Source organism: Tupaia chinensis, unplaced genomic scaffold (genome assembly GCF_000334495.1).
Source record: "Tupaia chinensis unplaced genomic scaffold, TupChi_1.0 Scaffold000291_1, whole genome shotgun sequence".
NCBI lineage: Eukaryota > Metazoa > Chordata > Mammalia > Scandentia > Tupaiidae > Tupaia > Tupaia belangeri.
In genome coordinates, this window is record NW_006159776.1 from 2056033 (window position 1) to 2063111 (window position 7079).

A 7079-nucleotide genomic window follows, 5' to 3' on the forward strand; every position below is an offset into this window, starting at 1 on the left:
TCGAGATAAATTGCCTCATAATTTTATTTTATTAAATAAATAATTATTTTTTGTTATTTTTTTCCTTAGTTGATTAGTTGAATTCCTGTTTAAAATCATCCAGATCTGTTTTTATTTTTTTCTTCTCCATGTTTCTGTCTATGTATTTTTTCTTTCAGTTACTGAGATGTGTTTATTAAAGTCTCCATGATTGGAAACTTCTTTTTCTTTTCTTTTTTTTAAATTTTTATTAGTTACAACTTTACATTTTTTTGACTTTATGTTATTAGGTGAATATAAATTTCAGGATCATGATATCTTCCTTTTGAATCAATCATTCTTAGTGAAATATTTCATTTTATCTCTAGTACTATTTCTTCCTTTTGAAACAAACTTATTTAATATATCTTCTTTCTGTGTCTTTATATTTAAGGCATATCTTCAGTAATAGCCCATAGATCGCTTCTCGGCCTTTTGGCTAAGATCAAGTGTAGTAATAGCCCATAGTTTATTTCACTTTATCTATTCATCTGATAAGCTTAGATTTTTAATTGTAATATGTACGTTACTTATACTTAATATAGCCACTGATATATTTAAATTTAAATTTATAATGTTCTATTTATTTTCTATTCTTAGTTTTCATTTCTTTATTTTTTTTTATTTTAAATGTTACTAATTTTTTTCTTTTTACTTATTTATTTACTTTACATTTTTTTCTACATTTTATTGATTCACAAAATACCTTAAACTGAAACTATGGACAAAGCTAGAATCTAGTTACAATTGCACTGTAATTATTTTTACTTTCGTTTGATATTTACCTTCTTTTATTAATTTTTACTGATTGTCTTGTAGATTTCAATATAAAGCATTGGCTTATTAATGTCTCCCATATGTTAACTGTTATTACTTGTAAAGAACAATGCAAAGATTGAATAAAACTCCAGATCCATTCACTTTATTTCAATCCCAGTGCTATTGCCATATACTTTACTTATGTTTCTTTTTATCCCTTTCTGAATTATCTACTTCCATCTGGAAGAATATTTTTTTTCCCATCCCGAAAAACTCTAGTATTTTTTAGTAGCTTAGCTAATTTTAGCTAATTCTGTAGTTTTATTGTCTGTAATATTTTTTTATTTCACCCAAATTGTTAAGGGATATTTTCTTTTTTCTTTTTCTTTTCTTTTCTCTCTTTCTTTTTTTTTTATGAAAGAGAGAGATTTTTTGTCATAGAGTGAGTATGCTTGCTGGAGAGACAGAGACAGAGAGAGATAAAGTGAGAAATCACTCTCTAGAGGGGATGATCACTCCACAATATCTTCTCTTCTATTCTGCCCTTGGGACTTTGCACACTCACACATGTGCCTGGCATGAGTTTCAAGCCACCGGGTCCTGTACTCAAACTGTGGTTGGCCACCTGGGTCCTATTAAGGGATATTTTCACTGGGCATAGAATTTTTATGTTGGCAGTTATCTTTCTGCCCATTGAAGATCTATTCCATTGCCTTCTACCTTCCATTATTTCAACTGAAAAATTAACTGTATATCTTATTGTTCATTTGAAAGTAATGTCTTTTTTTCCCTCTAGTTGCTTTGTATTTTTTACATTTCTTTTATTTTAAGTAGTTTTTCTATGTATGTGTTTCCTTGATTATCTTGATTTAGATTCACAGAGCTCTTTTGACTTGCCATCACTTACTGGTTTTGGAAAAATTTCCAGTTAACACCTCTTCAAGTGTTGCTTCTGTTCTCTTTCATTTTTTTTTTCTTTTAGGATTCCATTTGTATGTATATTAAATATTCTCAGCATATTCTATATAATTCTAATTCTCTTTCTATTTTCTTTTTACACTCTTTATATTTCAATTCACTTATTTTGTATCTACCTAGGCACCTGTTCATTAGTCTCTGCTGCTGTTGTGTCATACATTATATTAAAGTAATCTTATTTTATCTTCAATACTTTAATTTTATTTTGTTATCTTTTAAAATTCCATACATTTACTAGAATTCTTCACATTTCTGCGTGTTACTTAAACCTAGAAGACATTCTATTTTTTATTTATTTATGTCCATATTTTATAATCGTAATTGCTAGATTACCACTTGGTTTCATTCATTCATTCTTTCTTTTTTTAAGGGTTTTTTTGGTCCTATTTTTTGTCACAACCACTAATTTTAGATTAAATGTTGAATATTTTGTTTTAAAGATTCTGTGGGGGCACTGGGTAATTTTTTTTTTCTTTAGAAATGACCTTTCTCTTTTGAGAATGAATAAATTCCCTAAGTATAATTAGAAAATAAAATAATTTGAGACAGTGGATAATTTACCAAGATTCTCCAGTGTGTATTTGCTGGAGAGAGACAGAGAGAGATAGAGAGAGGGAAAGTAAGAAATCACCCTCTGGGGGTAGGGAGGTGGCCATGCTGCAATTCCTTCTTCATTCTCCTGGTATTTGGGACATGTACGTATGTGTGCCCTGGCATGATTTTCAAGCCACCCTGTTCAGGACTTAAACTACAGTTGACCATGTGAGAGATCAACACGTTAATCACCGTACCACCTACTGATCCCAGTTTCTTCTTCTTAACATTTAATTTTCACTTTACCAGTCCTATGAATATAATAACATTTCTGATTATCTTTGTAACTCCTTAGGAACTGTTTTAAACTTGTATACACTACTCTGGTATTCCTAATGTTTCTATAAGAAATTGTGCTCAGAATGCTGGGTTTAGTTTTACATTTCTTTTTCTACCAGAATCTTGGTCCCTCAGCTGGTGGCTCCATTGACAGGACTCAACATCTGTATTGTTTCTGAAATTTGTTAATACTAATATAATATTTACTCTTCCATTTTATTTTTAAAATGCTATGTCATCATTACCAATTGGCAAATAATCTAAGTGGGTAAGTAGCAACAAGTGTACATATGTTTTACTTTCATTTTCTTCTCTTTCTGGGATCTTGGTCCTTCAAGTCCTCATTTACAAGGTTACTCTTCCTCAAAGAGATGGGGGATTTCTGTATGTTATATAGTAATTATAAATAGTTGTACATTGCAGGAAGGTTAGTCTGATTCAAGCCACTCCTGTATAAGAAATACAAGTCTTAACATAAAATTTGTAATATACATTTCCCACCAAATGATATATTGGGAATACTTTTTCTGTTATTGAAAAATGTTAAATGTTATGTAACTTTTTGGACTGTATAACATAACACTATAATGGATGCATTATAGCTGACTCATTATTAATTGATTGTAATGAATGTATCATCATCAACTGATTCTATCAGTTTCCTAATGCTTTGATTTGAGGATATTCTCCCCAAATTTTATGTGTTGAAATTTGGTTATAACTGCATTAAGAAAGTGGAAGCTTAATCTACATTTAAACTTAATCTAATTAAGAGTTGGAGCCTTCAGGAGGTGATTAGGATTAGACAAGATCATCAATCAGAACCCCATAATTTAAAACTGGTGGGTTTATAAAGAGCGGGTATGATATCAGAGCAAAGACACATATCCACAGACATGCTTGCTCTTGCTGTCTCACCAGATGATATCCTGCATTGACTGGAGATTCTACAGAGACCCTACTAACGAGAATACCCTTCCCAGATGTGGCCCTTTGAACTTGGACCTCCAAAACAGTGAGCTAAATGAACCTCTATTATTTATAAATTACCCAGAGTGGAATTCAGTTCTTAATGTTGAAAGAGTGGGTTAAAACAGTTAATAATGAGGAATTTCCAGGATAATTCTAATTTTTAACTATTTCAGATCACAAGATTTTTTGGTATGTTTTGGTAGACATGCTTTTTTATATTTTGTGTGTATAAGAATGGCTCTATTATATGGTATAAAGTATATACACATGAGTAACTGCTTAGGTTTCTGTGTCAAATATAAAGTTTTTGTGAGATAAGCAAATTTTACATGACCTTATTTGAAAGGGTAATCTGTTGTTTATAAGAAATTGTAGAATTCACTATGGGTAAAAGAGCTCAGAATTTAAATATGAATTTTATCACTTTACTAGCTAATAGACTCTGGGCAAATTATTTGGCCTCTCTGAGCCTGTTTCCTCACTTCTTAAAGACAGATAATAATAATGATCAGAGAAAGTTGTAACTTTTTAAAAAATAATGATCTATTTATGTGTCTGTAGTGCAAGTTCTCCAAGGCACATTTATAGCATTTGTTTATTCATTCATTCAAAAAATGTTCATTGATGGGGCCAAAAGGTAGCATGGTGGTTGAGGTGCTGGATTCCCACATGACCAACCACAAATCAAATCCTGGACCTGGTGGCCTGAAAACCACAACAAATAAATAGATAAATAAATAAATGTTTTTAAAAATTATATATATATATAATCCTAAAAATATATATATATATATATATATATATATATATAAATAGTTATTGAACACCTATGGTATGAAGCATTAAGAATATAGCGGTGGTTAAGCAAAGTAAGTTTATGCTTATTTGAAATTTCCATTTTAGAGGAGCTGAGACACATAGTAAATAAATAAATGTATTACATATTTTAGGTAGTTACTAGTACTATGAAGAAAGCAGGATAATGAGTATAAAATGATTGTGGTGATGCTACTCATTTGAAATGGCTGTCAGAAAAATTCCCTCTGAGAAGATAACTTTCAGTGGATACTTTTAAAAGTAAACTGCACAGAAATATGGGGAAGAGATTTCCACATAGAGGGTAAAGTAAGTGCAGATATCTGGAGTAGACAAGCTCAAAGAGTTCATGAAAAAGAAAGCATTGTGATGGAAATGGAATGAATGAAGCAGATACCGGGAGGTAAGGGCACAGAAGTAGCAGGGATCAAGTTCAAGTATGGCTATGTTGGTATGCTGGCCATGATTGATGGATAGCCATTGCAGAGTTTGATCAGGGGACATACTACGTGCTTTTTTTCTGAATTCCAACATTTACTTTGGCTGTTGTGTAGAGACTAGTCCATAGGGACCAGAATGGAAACATCGATTATGGCATTCTTTTTTATTTTTAATTTCCAGTACCCAGCACAATATCTGGTGCATAATTACTAACAACTAACAGTGGTTGATAAATACATATTTTAAAAAGAAGTATGTAAGCTAGATTATGTCCAATAGTCTCTAAATGTTTTGTATTGTTAGTTCACCAATAAGTTATAGCACAAAGCAGGCAGTCAAACTACTTTTGCAGTTAATTGAGGTTCATTCAACAGCATTTCGAGTTCACAGGTAGACACTGCAGTGTCAGGATTTTCAAATGATTTCAAAAATGAACACCAATCAATAACTATCCATTATGGCCTTAAAATTGACTGCCTGGTGAACCAGCTGCAATAAACAGCAACAGCTGCTTTATCCTTGTGTCAAAGCAGGAAGACAAAAGTAGGTAGTAAAAGCCTGATCCAGATATCTAGCTGATATTAGAATGTATTATAACATTCTAAATTTTCAGACTCTCATGATCTTTTTGAAAATGCTTTTTGTAAAGTAAAACAGGAAGCTTGAGAATTTCTTTCAAGTTATGCTATGTGCAGAATACTAAATAATGAGTATCTTTGAACCCCAGAGGGATCAAGTTGGCTACCGTGTGTGGCTGTTCTTAAGTGGTCTGCGTAAAATGTCAGAGTTGAGAAATAGCTATCTGGTGTTTAGAGGAATGAACAATCTATACTCAGAGGTACTAGAAATTATCCCCCAATGGATTGGATAATTCTCATCAATAGAGTGGTGTTTGGTTTCTCTAATATCTCCTACAGAATTAGTCAGTGCATAATAAATATTGGCTGAATGAAATCCTTACCCAGGAGTAGAGCAGAAAAGCACTAGTATTTGTAGCATTCTTTGGTTCACGAAAAATGTCGTGAAGCAAATTCAGTGTATTAGGAACTGTATTAGACAGTAGGAATATAAATATAAAAAAATAGTGAAGAAATCAGTCATTTAAAAAAATAATTATAAAAACAATGGGTTAAGTGACAGAATGAAAAGATTTTATTATAATGGGGAGGTTGGTAGCACAACTGAATGGAAATTAGTCTTGGGTACTTACTAAGAGAGTGGTATTGAACACATACAGAAAGGGGTTGTTGGCTAGAGAGGGTCATAGCTTATCCTAACCTCTTTGAGTTTACCACAACTTCTGCTCCTATTCTCTCACTCTTTCTTACCACTTGCTAGTTACTCTTACACATATAGTCTTCAAGATAAACTTTTGAATGATTTAGCCAGCTTCCAAAAATAAAATCCATTGTAATTTTGATTGACATTTTCTTAGTCCTATGCACTAATTTGGAAGAATTTACAGTCTTAAAATATAGTACTTAGGATAATACTCATATAGTAACACAATCTGCCTCCTCATTTATTCAAATCTTGATATATATGCCTTGGTGGAGTTTTATATCTTTCTTTATTTTCTGCCTAAACTTTTCCATATAGATTATTCCTCAGTTTTTTTATTGGGGGGGGGGCTTAGGGGGCTCATGGTGAATGAGTATTTTATATATTTCTATTTCTAATTGATACTTTCGATATAGAATGAAACTATTAAAATTGTAAAATTATCTTATATTTACCTACTTCATTAATCTTTCTAATGGCTATTCATTTTTTTAGTTACTATTCAGATTTTAACAAAAACACAAAAATAAATTTCCACTTTGATTGGCCTCTTTCATGACATATTTCACCATCTGGAATGTCCAGAACAAAGATAAAAAGGACTTGACTGGGACCAGCAGATGGCATAATGATGATGTTCCGGGACTCCTGAGTAGTTGACTGTGGTTCAACTTATGGACCTGGTGGCTTAAAACTCATGCTGGTCATGTGTGTGTGCATGCCCAAATCCCAATAGGACAATAGAAAAGGGGTTAGAATGTGGCCATCCCCCGAGAGGTGATTTCTCACTTTCTGTCTCTCTGTCTTTTCAGAGAGAGTAGGTGTTCTGTAACAAATCTCTCTCTCAAAAAAGAAAAAAAAAAAAAAAAGGACGTGACCAAGGAGAAGCTTTTGCCTCAAGATTCTTCAGAACTGGTCTCAAAGCTGGCTCCAGAGCTGGC

General features: G+C 32.2%; 1 pseudogene; it reads left to right on the forward strand.

Moving 5' to 3' along the window:
* The first annotated feature begins 437 nt into the window (after positions 1 to 437).
* On the forward strand, positions 438 to 568 carry LOC114008143 (uncharacterized; annotated as a pseudogene).
* The last annotated feature ends 6511 nt before the right edge of the window (positions 569 to 7079 follow it).